The sequence below is a fragment of the Phyllobates terribilis genome, unplaced genomic scaffold (assembly GCF_046119375.1).
Source record: "Phyllobates terribilis strain yellow unplaced genomic scaffold, ASM4611937v1 Scaffold_11__3_contigs__length_659146591, whole genome shotgun sequence".
Taxonomy (NCBI): domain Eukaryota; kingdom Metazoa; phylum Chordata; class Amphibia; order Anura; family Dendrobatidae; genus Phyllobates; species Phyllobates terribilis.
The window spans coordinates 350,710,290-350,728,268 of NW_027362771.1; the positions used below are offsets into that span (position 1 = coordinate 350,710,290).

A 17,979-nucleotide genomic window follows, 5' to 3' on the forward strand; every position below is an offset into this window, starting at 1 on the left:
CCCGAGTCTCTACACCCCTCCGACCAGGCGGAGGACCTCCAGTTGTCTCCTGAACCCTTCGGGGTGCTACCTGGTAGTGAAAGGACAGAGACTCTCCTATACTCTGTACCTGATACCTCGCTCGCTTCGTCCAGTGAGTCCAACCTAGTGTACTCCGAAGCAGAGGTTACTCCCGAGTCTCTACACCCCTCCGACCAGGCGGAGGACCTCCAGTTGTCTCCAGAACCCTTCGGGGTGCTACCTGGTAGCGAAAGGACAGAGACTCTCCTATACTCAGTACCTGATACCTCGCTCGCTTCGTCCACTGAGTCCAACCTAGTGTACTCTGAAGCAGAGGTTACCCATGAGTCTCTACACCCCTCGGACCAGGCGGAGGACCTCCAATTGTCTCCAGAACCCTTCGGGGTGCCACCTGGTGGTGAATGGACAGAGACTTTCCTATATCCTGGATCTGATACCTCGCTTGCTTCGTCCAGTGAGTCCGACCTAGTGTACTCTGAAGCAGAGGTTACCCGTGAGTCTCTACACCCCTCTGACCAGGCGGAGGACCGCCAGTTGTTTCCTGAATCCTCCGGGGTACCACCAGATAACAAAGAGACTGTGACTTTTCCTCATTATGTACCTGATAACCCGTCTATTTCTTCCTGTGAGCTTGACAAGATGTACCTCGAAGCAGAGATTACCCCCAAGTCTCTGTCCCCCTCCAACCCGGTGGAGGACTTCCAGTTGTCTCCTGTACCCTCTGGGGTGCCACCTGAAAATATGTGGAGAGAGACTTCCTTGTGTGCTGTTACTGGTACTCCACCCGTTTCGTCTGTTGCTGAGGATGGCTGGATGGGAGGTAGCATCCTAGCTACCCAGAGGAGACCAGTTTTTCCGGTGGACAGTGGAAGTGATCTCTTCGAAGTGAAGAATTGGCCCTCGAATTCCCTGCGAAAGATTCTGGCAGGCCTGAAGAAGAGGGGGCGTAAGGGGGGGGGTACTGTAACATACCTGGCGGCGTCCTTGCTTAGTGGTCCATCTCCCACTGTGCAAGAGCGCGCACTTGATTTCCTGTCCAGAATGTCTCTCTGGCTTCCCTCCATGCTGTCTGTTTGTGTCTGTTTCTGCTGCTTAAGGGCGGCGCCCGATCACTTCCTGCTTTTTGTACCTGCTGTGGGTCACACCCCTTGTGCCTCCTCAGCCTATTGCTGTCTGTCACCTGGTATATAGCTCAGCTGCTCCAATCAATCCCTGCCTGAGCATAGTGTTTCATTCAGTGTGTGCTTGCACTCTGAAGGTGCCAGGTCCCGTTCTGTGTTCTCTTGTCTGCCGATCCTGGAGGCTGTATTTCCAGGCCTGTCTGAACACGCTCCTAGCCTGTTCCTCTCGCCTTCTAGGGGCCGATTACCTAGACCCGCTCCTGTATCTTGTCTGTCCTGTCTGAACACGCTCCTAGCCTGTTCCTCCCGCCTTCTAGGTGCCGATTACCTAGACCCGCTCCTGTATCCCTCTGCAGTGTCGGTCTCCTCCGTACACTCAGTTCCAGTCTGAACTCTCTCCTATCCTTTACCTGTTTTGCCTCTATGTCCGTTCCCTTCCTTTTTCTGCAGAGTCTGAACTCGCACCTAACTCCTGCTTGTTGTCTCTGTACTCCCGTTTGTGAGTTTGTGGTCCACTCGCTACTTCACTGCAAGTACCCTGTGGGTATCTGGCTCTGCCTTTCTCTTCCTGTCTGTTCCGTGTGAACAGAGCCCTGTCCCGCCTGCTCTGCCTTGCTCACCGCTCCGGCAGTTCTAGCCTGCTCCGACTCCTTTGCTCACCGCTCCGGCGGTTCTAGCCTGCTCTGACTCCTTTGCTCTCCGCTCCGGCAGTTCTAGCCTGCTCTGGCTCCTTTGCTCACCGCTCCGGCGGTTCTAGCCTGCTCTGACTCCTTTGCTCACCGCTCCGGCGGTTCTAGCCTGCTCTGACTCCTTTGCTCACCGCTCCGGCGGTACTAGCCTGCTCTGACTCCTTTGCTCACCGCTCCGGCGGTTCTAGCCTGCTCTGACTCCTTTCTCGCTGCTCCAGCAGTCTCGCTCAGCTCTGACCCTTTGCTCACCGCTCCTGGCGGCCTTGTCCTGCTCTACTCTTGCTCACCTCTCCAGGCGGCCTTGTCCTGCCCTGTTCTCGCTCACCTCTCGGGGCGGCCTCACTCTGCTGTGTTTGTCCGCCACATCTGTGGTTCTGTTCCTGAGTCCCAGTGTGTACTGGGTCCTATCCCGCCAGTGTTCCTACCTGCTAGTGCCTCCCTGTCTGCACTCTAGCTGTGCTTGCCTGTACCCCCCTGCCTGCATACCCGCCTGCCTGCATACCAGTCGTGCCTGCCTATACCCACCAGTCTGTGCGCCAGCCTAACCAGCCTGTTCCTGTATTCCCCTGTGTGGGTCAACAGCCGTGTCCGGGGTCTGTCCTGGAGTAGCACCTGGTCCCTCTGCTTGGTTCCTCCTTGGTGCACTGGCGTCGTATGCCGTCGTGCGACCCTGGTCGGATCGGGTGAATACCTAGTTACGCCCCTCCAGGCATTCACTCTCCGGAACGGTCCAGTGGAATCACACGCCGCTCAGCCCGGGTGTGTGCATTACAAACAGGAAATGCACAACAAAACAAATGAACGAATGGGAGGAAACTGGAGTCAATGTCTGTGACCGAACTGTAAGAAACCGCCTAGAGGAAATGGGATTTACATACAGAAAAGCTAAACAAAAGCCATCATTAACACCTAAACAGAAAAAAACAAGGTTACAATGGGCTAAGGAAAAGCAATCATGGACTGTGGATGACTGGATGAAAGTCATATTCAGTGATGAATCGCGAATCTGCATTGGGCAAGGTGATGATGCTGGAACTTTTGTTTGGTGCCGTTCCAATGAGATTTATAAAGATGACTGCATGAAGAGAACATGCAAATTTCCACAGTCATTGATGATATGGGGCTGCATGTCAGGTACAGGCACTGGGGAGATGTCTCATTACATCTTCAATAAATGCCCAAGTTTACATTGATATTTTGGACAGTTTTTTTATCCCATCAATTGAAAGGATGTTTGGGGATGATGACATCATTTTTCAAGGTGATAATGCATCCTGCCATAGAGCAAAAACTGTGAAAACATTCCTTGAAATAAGACACATAAGGTCAATGTCATGGCCTGCAAATAGTCTGGATCTCAATCCAATTGAAAATCTTTGGTGGAAGTTGAAGAAAATGGTCCATGACAAGGCTCCAACCTGCAAATCTGATCTGGCAACAGCAATCAGAGAACGTTGGAGCCAGATTGATGAGTACTGTTTGTCATTCATTAAGTCCATGCCTCCGAGACTGAGTTATTAAAGCCAGAGGTGGTGCAAAAAAATACTAGTGATGTATTGGAGTGTTCTTTTGTGTGTTTGTTTTTCATGATTCCATAATTTTTTCCTCAGAATTGAGTGATTCCATAATTTTTGCCAGGGGATGTAGTACCTGGAAACCCATGCCATGAAGCTACTGGGGCAAAGATTTTGTGCTGATGTTAATGACAAAGGAGTTTTAGACTCTGGAGTTATGGACTCAGCAGAGCGTTGGTGATTTTTATCGATCCACCATGTGCCAGCACATGGTGACACCGCTCTGTAACTCTACGTGGTCTCCTCTTCGTGGCTGAGTGGCTGTAGTTCCTAACTGCTTCCACTTTTTAATAATATCATACACAGATGATTGCTTGTGGAATATTTAGGAACAAAGAACTTTTACAAACTGAGTTGTTACAATGTTGACCTCCTATTACAGGACCAGATTTGAATTCAGTGAACTCTTTAGAATAATGCATTCACATATGTTTATATGTAAACTCTGACTACATAACTACTGGCTGGATTTCATACGCCTGCAGCCATGGAACTGAATGAAAACTCTGAATTCAATGATTTAAAGGTGTATCACAATAGTTTTGTCCAAAGAGATATATAGAAGTACTCGTATATACAATCAGTTTATCATACTGTAAAGCGTTAGAAGTTTTGCACTCCTAATTAGAAGATGTAGTGCACAGAAGGAATAGCAATAAGATTCAGATAGAAAACCTTTGGCACTGTAGATATGACACTTGAGATGCAGAGTGAATTTACTAGTACTTTTATTCACAACAGATATACTGTGGGTACGGAAAGTATTCAGACCTCTTTAAAATTTTCACTCTTTGTTTCATTGCAGCCATTTGGTAAATTCTAAAAAGTTCATTTTTTCTGATTAAAGTACACTCTGCAGCCCATCTTGACTAACAAAAACAGAAATGTAGAAATTTTTGCAAATTTATTAAAAAAGAAAAACTGAAATATCACATGGTCATAAGTATTCAGACCCTTTGCTCAGACACTCATATTTAAGTCACATGCTGTCCATTTCCTTGTGATCCTCCTTGAGATGTTTCTACTCCCTTCATTGGAGTCCAGCTGTGTTTAATTAAACTGATAGGACTTGATTTGGAAAGGCACACACCTGTCTATATAAGACCTCACAGCTCACAGTGCATGTCAGACCAAATGAGAATCTTGAGCTCAAAGGAACTGCCCAAGGAGCTCAGAGACAGAATTGTGGCAAGGCACAGATCTGGCCAAGGTTACAAAAGAATTTCTACATTACTCAAGGTTCCTAAGAGCACAGTGGCCTGCATGATCCTTAAATGGAAGAAGTTTGGGACCACCAGAAGTCTTCCTAGACCTGCCGTCCAGCCAAACTGAGCAATTGTGGGAGAAGAGCCTTGGTGAGAGAGGTAAAGAAGAACCCCAAGATCACTGTGGCTGAGCTCCAGAGATGCAGTAGGGAGATAGGAGAAAGTTCCGCAAAGTCAAGCTGCCATCCACCAGTCAGACTTTTATGGCAGAGTGGCCCGACGGAAGCCTTTCCTCGGTGCAAGACATATGAAAGCCCGCATAGAGTTTGCTCAAAAACACATGAAGGACTCTCCGACTATGAGAAATAAGATTCTCTGGTCTGATGAGACAAAGATAGAACTTTTTGGTGATAATTCTAAGCGGTATGTGTGGAAAAAAACAGGCACTGCTCATCACCTGCCTAATACAATCCCAACAGTGAAACATGTTGGTGGCAGCATCATGCTATGGGGGTGTTTTTCAGCTGCAGGGACAAGACGACAGGTTGCAATTGAAGGAAACATGAATACGGCCAAGTAGAGAGATATCCTGGATGAAAACTTCTTCCAGAGTGCTCTGGACCTCAGATTTGGCCGAAGGTTCACCTTCCAGCAAGACAATGACCTTAAGAACACAGCTAAAACAACAAAGGAGTGGCTTCAGAACAACTCTGTGACCATTCTTGACTGGCCCAGCCAGAGCCCTGACCTAAACCCAATTGGTCATCTCTGGAGAGACCTGAAAATGGCTGTTCATCAACGTTCACCATCCAACTTGACGGAACTGGAGAGGATCTGCAAGGAAGAATGGCAGAGGATCCCCAAATCCAGGTGTGAAAAACTTGTTGCATCATTCCCAAGAAGACTCATGACAGTGCTAGCTCAAAAGGGTGCTTCTACTCAATACTGAGAAAGGATCTGAATACTTATGACCATGTGATATTTCAGTTTTTCTTTTTTACTAAATTTGCAAAAATTTCTACATTTGTTTTTTTTTCAGTCAAGATGGGGTGCAGAGTGTACTTTAATGAGAAAAAAAATGAACTTTTTAGAACTTACCAAATGGCTGCAATGAAACAAAGAGTTAAAAATTTAAAGGGGTCTGAATACTTTCCGTACCCACTGTATAGTTTATCATACACGTCTCTTCTTTTAAAGCTTTAACCTTATTCATTATATTTTCAATTAAACACTTTATTATTAATATCTAATGTTGGAAGAAATACATTGATCAAGTGATATGTAAAATTAGACTAAGAACGGAGTGGTAATGGTGGACATTAGGACCCAGCGCTCTCATGAGCAACATAGCTGAGCTCAACATGCCTTCCAGACACTGGTGGACTAAACCTACACATATATGGTATTACAGAGATCTCCCCTCCTTTATCACTGGCACCAGGGATTTTATGTGACTGTAACTGGAGGTTGCTATGACCATTACACATGCAGCCTTACAATGTTGGTTTTATTTTGTCACATTTTGCATTCAGTGACTCACTCCTTCCTACTTTATTGCTGATGTTTAGGAATACAGGGACGACTTGCATAGTGACATGCATCTTGTGACAAAGTCACTGGCTAAGTACTAGAGGGGAGATATGTAGCACTGAGATTGATAGCTGCAGTAATTGTACATAGGAAAAAGGTTCCAGCACACAAGTGAGCTAAACAGCCATCTTTGGTGCTGGGATGATTGAACACCTATAGAGAGGGAGGAACTCTGAGGATATAATTCACAGCCTTTCAGAGCATTTGGTGTGGGGAGGGCCTGGAGGTGAAAGCTCTGAGCTGTTTGTTTTCACACGTGCTGGATGTATGGAGATTGCAGGTCTCCTGGTTTGAATCCCTTTGTTAAAGGACATGAAAGCTGGACTCTAAGCCAGGTGGGCTGGCTAACCAGCACTATTGTATGGACTTGTTATTTTATGTTTACCCTTCTGCCGGACAAAAGCTGTATTTATGTTTTCTGGTGACGTGGTTTATGAAGATTGCAATAAATCAGCCGCACTTTAAATAGAAACGGTTCCTGTGTCTGCCTCTTTAAGAAGCCGAGAGAGTCGATTTACCACAATCTGTACATGACACGGATAAGATGGTGTTTTTTTCCTACAGATGGCTGTGATCTCACCTGTACTATAGTGACGGAATACATCAGCCGCCCATGAGACGACAGCTGCAGTCATGCAGAATGAGGGGATAGCACTTATGTTATCAGGCATCAGCCACACCATGCGAGAACCACTCATATTTTTAAAGGGAACACACAAGTCCACCATGTACGAGGGTGTGTCTTCAATAAGCAATCACAGATCCTCTCGCTCCAATTAGAAGGGGTTTTACATCGCAAACAGTAGTAAAGGGCGCAATGTGCCGCATAGCAGCATTGGTGATGCCAGACTGCTGTCATTCAGGTGACGCACAATGGAGCTCTGATTCCTGATCTACAAGCTGCAGGGATATAGACTCATAGAAGAAAAAAGCGATCAAGATCACCCAAAAGAATGTTTCTCAATATAAAAGACAAATTTTATTGTATGAATATAAAATGCAAAATGTAATACACATGCTTGACAAAAATGGTGCAAATACATACACTATAAAAAATCCATCGTAATGTAGGACCGATGGGGTCCATTCTGTGAGATTCACAACAGCTCAGTGCCCATGTGCACTGTCATTAAATGACCCACCTAGCCATACTAGAGTCCAAGTAAATGTACAAGTATTTAAAGATGTCCAGGAAAATAATACTGGTCTATAGTAAACAGTTCATTGAATGGTCACCAAATAGTTAAGCATCAAACTATCCACAAGAGATAGATGTATGAACAATTAATTCATACCTGGACACAGGACCATATGGGGTGGGAGCTCACAGGGGGGCCACGCGTCCACCCCAACGCGCGTTTTGGCACTGCCTTCAGGAGGCGTAAACCATCTCAGGAGGTGTGTCTCTTTAAATGATAGCCCAGCCAATGGGTGAAGATGGGAGGACCATGAGTGACGCACGTAGCGTCGCGGTTGCCGTGGCCACCCGGTACGTCGGCGTCATGCGGCGGATCACGCGAAAGTCACGTGGGCCCATGTGACTCTGCAGGTCCTTGCAGGTAGACGCCGAAGACCACGGGGCGCTGTGCCAGCCCGTGAAGCGCATGCGTACAGATCCTATCGGCCACAAACACTGTCCCAGAGCTCAAAGAATGCAGTACATAAACAGCATACCCCCCAATGTTACATGTCACCTTTACCACAACTCATACAATGCGATCTGAAGGTCAGTTTAGCAATACATTTAAATCTGTATAATAATACATCATATAAAACACAATATATCAGATATGTTATAATTAATAGAAAAGTTTCATACATTAACCATCCCAAAGACAACATGTACATACTTTATAATGTCTTCATTCATATAAATATAGATAGTTACCATATCAGTGTACAGACAATAGCTTACATATAATAAAAGTGACAAACATCACAACCACTACAGTCCTCACTCCTAAATTATCCATACATGTGATGTAGTCATTATGGGGTCCGAAATATATATATAATCATGCACTACATCCCACAAGAATGTAAGTGTCCCTATAGGGGAACATGTGCGCACCCACAAATATAGACAGAATATCATAGACAGGAGGTGTCCACGCCTGGCATGACAAAACCCCAAAGGAGTCCGTACATGACTCGACGTGGACACCCCCTGCACTGCATGAGACACCTGGCCAAACTGCAATGGATAAGCTGTCATACAATGGGTACAAAAAAAATTATTACAATATCAACGGGTCAGAAAGCCAATCGATGCACAGTAAGGCACTTGTCATTCCCGGATCAAGTGAATTTTCCTCTCCACCCATGGTCGAAGATAAAAGGCATCAGAAGAGATGTAACTAGGCCACATCCATCCCAAGAAGATTTAGCAACAAATATAGATGGATACACACTGTGAAAAATAAAATCAAAATTAAAAACAATTTAAAAAACAATATAGATGTATGTTGCAGGCAGAGAGGGATCAGATAAAAGGGACAAAACTGAGGTTCTCGTTAAATCCATTTGTATGTACCGTACCTAAATTCCAAATCCATTGTGACTGTAGTTGAGCTAAACGCTGACTAAGTTTTCCTCCACGAATTCCGTATTTAAGTAAATCAATCCCTCTGATCTTTAATAGGGAACTATCACAGCCATGACATAGCTTGAAGTGTCGTTGTATTGTCCTGAGTGTGGAAGTGTCCATGCTGTCGGTGGCTGCCAAAACACCCAACACATGTTCCCTTACTCTCCCTTTCAATTGGCGCGTAGTTAGGCCAATGTAGATTAGTCCACAAGGACAAGTGGCATAGTAGATGACATAGCGTGAGGTACAGGTGATGCGGCTCCTGATTTCATATATCTTAGTGCCAGCTGCATTAGTGAAGGTATTCACTCTTTGCACATTAGGGCAGGCAACACATCGACCGCAAGGAAAGCTTCCACACAGGACTTGAGGCACCCAAAATTGTAGTCACGGATTCAGTCTGGTAATGACTGTGTATCAGTTGGTCCCGTAGATTTTTGGAGCGACGTACAGTGATAGATGGACGATCAGGAAGAATTTTTGACAGCGTGGGATCTGTCAATAAAATTGGCCACACCTTGCTCAAGCATTCCCTCATACGTCCAAACTGCCCATGGTAATTTGTTATGAATCTCACTTTGTCCTCCATCTATCTTGGGGCTCTTTTTTTTATATAATAATTCATGTCGACTAGAGTATTTGGCACTATGATATGCTCTTTTTACCATGCGTCTGCTATAGCCCCTTTCGTAGAATCTATTTTTCAGGTCTTCTGACTGTCTAACAAATTCCATGTCGTCAGAGCAAATCCTACGCAAACGTAGGAATTGGCCTGTTGGTATAGCCTGAATCATGTGAGGGGGATGAGAGGATGTCGCATGGAGTAGCATATTTGTAGAAGTGTCTTTCCTATAGATACTAGTCTGTAAGAAATTATTTTGATCCCTAGTAAGGGTCACATCTAAGAAATTAATTACATTTCTATCCCACGTAAATGTGATAAAAATGTTCATATCATTCTTATTGAGGGATTCCATGAACTCAAATAAAGCTTCAACAGTACCCTGCCAGATATGTGAGCTATTGTCTGTACACTGATATGGTAACTATCTATATTTATATGAATGAAGACATTATAAAGTATGTACATGTTGTTTTTGGGTTGGTTAATGTATGAAACTTTTCTATTAATTATAACATATCTGATATATTGTGTTTTATATGATAATGTATTATTATCCAGATTTAAATGTATTGCTAAACTGACCTTCAGATCGCATTGTATGAGTTGTGGTAAAGGTGACATGTAACTTGGGCGGGTATGCCGTTTATGTACTGCATTCTTTGAGCATTGGGATAGTGTTTGGGGCCAATAGGACCTGAACGCATGCGCTTCGCGGGTTGGCACAGCGCCCCGTGGTCTTCGGCGTCTACCTGCAAGGACCTACGGAGTCACATGGGCCCAAGTGACTTCCGCGTGATGCGCCGAATGACGCCGTCATGGGTCGCCCTGGCAACCGCAACGCTACATGCGTCACTCATGGTCCTCCCATCTTCACCCATTGGCTGGGCTATCATTTAAAGAGACACACCTCCTGAGTTGGTTTACGCCCCCTGAAGAAGGCAGCGCCGAAACGCGCATAGGGGTGGACGCGTGGCCCCCCTGTGAGCTCCCACACCATATGGTCCTGTGTCCGGGTATGAATTAATTGTTCATACATCTATCTCTTGTGGATAGTTTGATGCTTAACTATTTGGTGACCATTCAATGAACTGTTTACTATAGACCAGTATTATTTTCCTGGACATCTTTAAATACTTGTACATTTACTTAGACTCTAGTATGGCTTGGTGGGTCACTTAATGACAGTGAACATGGCCACTGAGCTGTTGTGATTCTCACAGAACGGACCCCGTCGGTCCTACATTACGATGGATTTTTTATAGTGTATGTATTTGCACCATTTTTGTCAAGCATGTGTATTACATTTTGCATTTTATATTCATACAATAAAATTTGTCTTTTATATTGAGAAACATTCTTTTGGGTGATCTTGATCGCTTTTTTCTTCTATGAGTCTATATGGGTGACGATTTACCCTTATTAGCATCCTCAGGTGTGAGTTATTTTGTCTCATTTAATAAGCACCAGTTGAGAATTATAAGTAAGCTGCAGGGATATAGCAGAGCACATCTAGCATCTCTGCTCAGCATTTGGGGCAATCTCCTGTGTCCTTTCCCTTGTTTAGTACTGGTTCAGCACCACAGTGATGGGCTGCTCTCCTCTGGGCACTACAGTCCTAGATTCGGCACCAAACCGGTGGGCAGCTCTCCTCTGGGCACTACATTCCTAGATTCAGCACCACACCGATGGGCAGCTCTCCTCTGGGCAGTACAGTCCTAGATTCAGCACCATAGTGGTGGCCAGCTCTCCTCTGGGCAGTACAGTCCTGGACTCAGCACCACACCAATGGGCAGCTCTCCTCTGGGCAGTACAGTCCTGGATTCAGCACCACACCGATGAGCAGCTCTGATCTGGGCAGCACAGTCTAGATTCAGCACCACGTAAGTGAGCAGCTGGTCAGCTGGACATTATAGTCAAATTTTGGTGCAACACCACGGAGGGCAGTGCCATCCAGATTCAGCATGACACTAGTGGACTTCTTTGGTGCCTCTGGCTGCAACAGTTTCAGCACTTCTGCCTAGGACAGCTCCAGCTTCACTTCTACCTTGAAGAAAATGTCCTTCTCCTCTTGCCCCTCTCTGATATCCTCAATTATAAACCAATGCACTGGTTATTGGCACAAGAATAAGTCAGCGACTGAATCCAAGTATACAGCAGGATTGGACAAGGCTATTTGTATTGGTGTGAAATGGCTCTTAAGCATGTAATTTCCTTCTGTGCCCTTATTAGAGTGATATGTTTTGTTCATGGACTTCCTAAACCAGAAAGTAGCCAAGGTAAACTTACTCTTAAATATGCAATTAATGCTATAATTTAGCATCGCTTAGATAGTGTTTATGGGCCAGATTATAAGCAGTTATTATAAGCAATTATTATAGCAATTATAAACCAGATCCTGTGTGCTAGAAATGTGTATTGCCCTCTAGAAAGAAGACAGAATGTACAGTACAGACTAAAAGTTTGGACACACCTTCTCATTTAAAGTTTTTTCCGTATTTTCATGACTGTGAAAATCGTACATTCATACTGAACGCATCAAAACTATGAATTAACACATGTGGAATTGTATACTTAACAAATGAGTGTGAAACAACTGAAAATATGTCTTCTATTCTAGGTTCTTCAAAGTAGCCACCTTTTGCTTGGATGACTGCTTTGTACACTCTTGGCATTCTCTTGATGAGGTTCAAGAGGTAGTCACCGGAAATGGTTTTCACTTCACAGGTGTGCCCTGTCAGGTTTAATAATTGGGATTTCTTGCCTTATAAATGGGGTTGGGACCATCAGTTGTGTTGTGCAGAAGTCAGGTGGATACACAGCTGATAGTCCTACTGAATAGACTGTTAGAATTTGTATTATGGCAAGAAAAAAGCAGCTAAGTAAAGAAAATCAAGTGGCCATCATTACTTTAAGAAATGAAGGTCAGTCAGTCTGAAAAATTGGGCAAACTTTGAAAGTGTTCCCAAGTGCAGTTGCAAAAACCATCAAGCGTTACAAAGAAACTGGCTCACATGAGGACCGCCCCAGGAAAGGAAGACCAAGAGTCACCTCTGCTTTTGAGGATAAGTTTATGCAAGTCACCAGCCTCAGAAATCGCAGGTTAACAGCAGCTCAGATTAGAGACCAGGTCAATGCCACACAGAGTTCTAGCAGCAGGCACATCTCTACAATAACTGTTAAGAGGAGACTTTGTGCAGCTGGCCTTCATGGTAAAATAGCTGCTAGGAAACCACTGCTAAGGACAGGCAACAAGCAGAAGAGACTTGTTTGGGCTAAAGAACACAAGGAATGGACATTAGACCAGTGGAAATCTGTGCTTTATTCTGATGAGTTCAAATTTGAGATCTTTGGTTCCAACCACCATGTCTTTGTGCGACGCAGAAAAGGTGAACCGATGGACTCTACATGCCTGGTGAAGCATGGAGGAGGAGGAGTGATGGTGTGGTGGTGCTTTGCTGGTGACACTGTTGGGGATTTATTCAAAATTGAAGGCATACTGAACCAGCATGGCTGCCACAGCATCTTGCAGCGGCATGCTATTCCATCCGGTTTGCGTTTAGTTGGACCATCATTTATTTTTCAACAGGACAATGACCCCAAACACACCTCCAGGCTGTGTAAGGGCTACTTGACCAAAAAGGAGAGTGATGGGGTGCTACGCCAGATGACCTGGCCTCCACAGTCACCAGACCTGGACCCAATCGAGATGGTTTGGGGTGAGCTGGACCGCAGAGTAAAGGCAAAAGGGCCAACAAGTGCTAAGCATTTCTGGGAACTCCTTCAAGATTGTTGGAAGACCATTTCCGTTGACTACCACTTGAAGCTCATCAAGAGAATGCCAAGAGTGTGCAAAGCAGTAATCAAAGCAAAAGGTGGCTACTTTGAAGAACCTAGAATATAAGACATATTTTCAGTTGTTTCACACTTTTTTGTTAAGTATATAATTCCACATGTGTTAATTCATAGTTTTGATGCCTTCAGTGTGAATGTACAATTTTCATAGTCATGAAAATACAGAAAAATCTTTAAATGAGAAGGTGTGTCCAAACTTTTGGTCTGTACTGTATATGGGGAGAATGCAGCTGACATGTTCACTGTAACCCAACGATTAAAGTAATTTAACTAAATCCATCTTCACAAATCAACTCTTAAAGGAATAAAGCACCTTTTTTGTAGAAAGCAGTCTTAGTAACGTGTAGTTGTGTATTTAGGATTATTCTTCTATAGTTTATGTTTAGTAATTATTCCTGAATTTATTCATATTTAATTTACATATATAAACTCGGCGATGAGTTAATTGTAATATTTCTGCCTCTTTATCCCTTCTAGACAAGGCGCTGCATAATAGAGCATTAAGTGTAGAGAGACCACTGGAAAAACAGGCAAGTTTCCAGACTTTTACATGGTTTACTGCATTTTGTGCAGAGAATTTATAGAAAACATTTCCAAACAGATGTGTTGTGCTTAGTGGGCTGCCGATAATTATTTAATAATATCATATAATGTGTACTGTGACTGTTAATAAATTACCATAATTATTGTACAACCTTGATCGATTCTAAAACAGATGGACTAATATGTCATGCAACAGATGCACAGACTAGACTACTATCGGACACAGCAATATTCTTGCAAACAAACACTTGTATTTAGGAGCATAGATACTTTGGGTAGTGGGATCTATTAGCTTGCCGAAGCAGATACAGTAAACAGAGGAACACGTAAAGGTAAAATGTATTAACCTCAGGCATTCATTGCTACTAACAGTGAGAAGCAACAGTAAAAGCTACAGTTTTTCCTGTTTTTCCATCCTGTAGATAAAGTAAAAAATGATTCCCTTGTGGATGATATTTTAGTTTCTAGATGTCAGTAGCAGAGAAAGAGAAAAAAAATGTCAAAAGAAGTGGTGGACAAAGACCACAGGCAGTTACCACAAGACCTCCACGGGTGAGGCAGACTCAACAAAAAGCTTAAAGCCTGTAGAGTATTTTGATTCCACTAAAAGTGGATTGGATGATAAATATGAAGGTATTTGATAATCATCATAGCCATCTCATATTATTACCAGTGATAAAATACTCTTCCAAACGTTATATATTGCTGTGTATCTTTGAATTTGGTTTAAGACTTTCTCAAAAAACAAATATCACAACATAAAAGCAGAACCCTTGACCAGCTGCAGATAACAACCCAACAACTGGGTGGCCAAACACATAGCTTTTCCCTTTTTTATTAAAAGATGGTAACCCTGCTCAACACTGTAGTTCATGATGAATCAATCCACTTAGTGGAAGCAGGTATCATGTACATGAGAAAGCCAGCAAAAATGATCTTCTCATAGGACACAGATGGGATGACCACATTAGTGCAGTCTGTGATTCAGAATGGTATTGATTATATGAATAAAATGGCTTAAGGTAATGATTAAGCCCCTTTGCCTCTGCTCTGATATTTCAGTTACTGGAAATCTCATCGTTCGTTAGAACAGCAATGTGTTTAGAGCATTCCACTGATAAAAGAAATCTCTCAGTGGTGCTGAAATGGTTTATTGCACTAAACAATTAGAAACTGATTAAGCTCTTTCTTAACAACATTGTTATTATGTAGTAATAATAAAAATTACCAAATCAAACAACAAAAAGAAAAAAGTCACCAACATACTCAAAGAGTACAGTAGTGGTACACATAAAAGAGATGATCACTTTTGGGTGGATTTCCCTTTAAGAATTCATTCATGTGAATGACATATTATTTATAACCTATAAATACTAAATTCAGAGGTACTCGGTCTAGAAGTTAAATCCCCCAAATAGTATTCAATTTATTTAAAATGTAATTTATCCATCAGTAGAATGTACCATTAAATCACACTGCATCAAGCTACACAAAGCCATTAACATAAATCGCATAATTAAATACTGGGCAGCGAATTATATGCTTGAAGATACAACTAAGCATGTAAGCTGTAACAAATAGTACAAAATCTAAATAGCTAAGTAATATCTAAAATACTTACATTAACCCCTTAATAACATCTGACGTACTAATACGCATCTGTGCCCTGGGACTTAAGAGCCAGACCCGTATTAGTACGTCATCTCGATCGCGCGCGCACACAGGCTGTGCGGGCGCGATCGCCGCCGGGTGTCAGCTGATTGTCACAGCTGACACCCGGTACTATGTGCAGGGAGCGGTCCTGCACTGCTCCCAGCACATTAACCCCCGCGATGCTGCGATCGAAGTCGATCGCGGCATTGCGGGGGCAAGGGGAGGTGATCGGCGATACTCACCTCCTCTTCCGGCTTCCAGCGCAGTCTGCAAAGGCTTCCCGGGTGTTGCCATGACGACCCGATGTCGTCATGACAACATCCGGGTCACCAGAGAGCAGGAAGATTGCTTGGACATGCGCAGTGCATCTCCAAGTAATCTTCACACTGTGCACTTCTGACAGCCTTCATGGTATAGGGATGGTGCTCCATTCCTGTGCCATGCAGGCGATCAGAAAAAAAAAAGTGAAAGTCCCAGAGTGGGACAAAGTAATAAAGTGTATAAACTGTGTGAAAATGGAAAAAAAAAAAAAAAATGTGCAAAAATATTATAAAAAAATAAAAAAAATAATACACCAAAAATAAAAATATAATGTACCCATCAATAAATATTATTATAAAAAAAATAAAAAAAAAACAATAAAAGTACACATATTTGGTATCGCCACGTCCGGAACAACCTGACCTATAAAACTGTCCCACTAGTTAACCTCTTCAGTGAACACGGTAAAAAAAAAAAAACGAAACAAAAAACAATGCTTTATCACCATACCGCCAAACAAAAAGTGGAATAACACGCGATCAAAAAGACGCATATAAATAAAAATGATACCGCTGAAAACGTCATCTCGTCCCGCAAAAAACAAGCTGCCATACAGCTCCATCAGCCGAAAAATAAAAAAGTTATAGCTCTCAGAATAAAGCGATACTAAAAAATATTTTTTTCTATAAAATAGCTTTTATTGTGTATAAGCGCCAAAACATAGAAAAATTATACAAATGTGGTACCGCTGTAAACGTACTGATCCGAAGAATAAAGCTACCTCATCAATTTTACCACACGCGGAACAGAATAAAAAAAAAAAAAAAAAACAATTCCTGAATTGTTGGTTTTTGTTTATTCTGCCTCCCAAAAATCGGAATAGAAAGCGATCAAAAAATGTCACGTGCCTGAACATGGCACCAATAACAACGTCAAGTCATCCCGCAAAAAACGAGCCGTCACATGACTGTCTGCCAAAATCTGGAAAAATTATAGCTCTCAAAATATGGCGATGCAAAAACTAGATTTTACAAAAAATGCGTCTTTTAGTGTGTGACAGCTGTCAGTCATAAAAACCCCATATGATTCTGGCATTGCTGTAATCACACCGACCCGAAGAATAAAGTCGTCTAATCACTTATACCGCACAAGGAACGGCGTCAAAAATAAACTCTTGGGTTAGGATTGGGCTAGGGTTAGGGCTGGGTTTGGGGCTAGGGTTGTGCTGGGGCTAGGGTTGTGCTGGGGCTAGGGTTGTGCTAGAGTTAGGACTGGGGTTGGGATTTTTTTCAAAAGTAAGAAAAAAAGATGACGATATGGCGACTAGTGTTGAGAGCAAGTGCTCGCTACTTGAGTTTGCATCGGGTGCTCTGGTATGCATTGAGTATCGTGGGTATTTGAGTGACATGCTCGAGTCTCTGCCCCATATGCTTCGCGGCCAAAAAACTTTACGGGGATTGCCTGCCATGCACGAGCGATCCCCGCATGTTTTTTTTTGGGTGTCTAATAACCGTGAAACATGCGGAGCAGGGACTCGAGCATGTCACTCGAGCACACGCTGTACATGGTGCATACCTGAGTACCCGATGCAAACTCAAGTAGCGAGCACTTGCGCTCAAGAATAATGACAACTTATTCAATATGATGACCTAATGTAAACAAATTCTGTGCCGTACCTCTGGGTTCAAAATGTTCACTATACACCTTAATAAAATCCTTGAGGGGTATAGTTTCCAAAATGGGGACACTTGTGGGGGAGCTCCACTGTTTAGGCACATCACGGGCTCTCCAAACGCGACATGGTGTCCACTAACAAATTGAATGGAAAATCGTCTCAAATTGTTAGCGGACGCCATGTTGCGTTTGGAGAGCCCCTGTGTGCCCAAACATTGGAGCTCCCCCACAAGTGACCCCATTTTGGAAACTAGACCCCCCAAGGCACCTATCTAGATGCATAGTGAGCACTTGGAATCCCCAGGTGCTTCACAAATTGATTCGGAAAAATGAAAAAGTGAAAAAAAAAACACTTTTTCATTTTTATGAATCAATTTGTGAAGCACCTGGGGTTCCAAGTGCTCACTATGAATCTAGATAGGTGCCTTGGGGGGTCTAGTTTCCAAAATGGGGTCACTTGTGGGGGAGCTCCAATGTTTGGGCACGCAGGGACTCTCTAAATGCAACATGGTATCCGCTAACAAATTGAATGGAAAATCGGCTCAAATTGTTAGCGGACACCACATTGCGTTTGGAGAGCCCCT

At 43.5% G+C, this 17,979-nt stretch overlaps 1 long non-coding RNA gene across 1 annotated transcript in view; it reads left to right on the forward strand.

Annotated features, from left to right (window-relative positions):
• The window catches only part of LOC141165168 (uncharacterized), a 62,604-nt gene that overhangs the window by 22,669 nt on the left and 21,956 nt on the right, over nt 1-17,979 (forward strand). The window contains exon 2 of the long non-coding RNA XR_012251075.1: nt 13,742-13,794. This is a non-coding gene — a long non-coding RNA (uncharacterized lncRNA). The remainder of the gene's footprint in view (nt 1-13,741; nt 13,795-17,979) is intronic.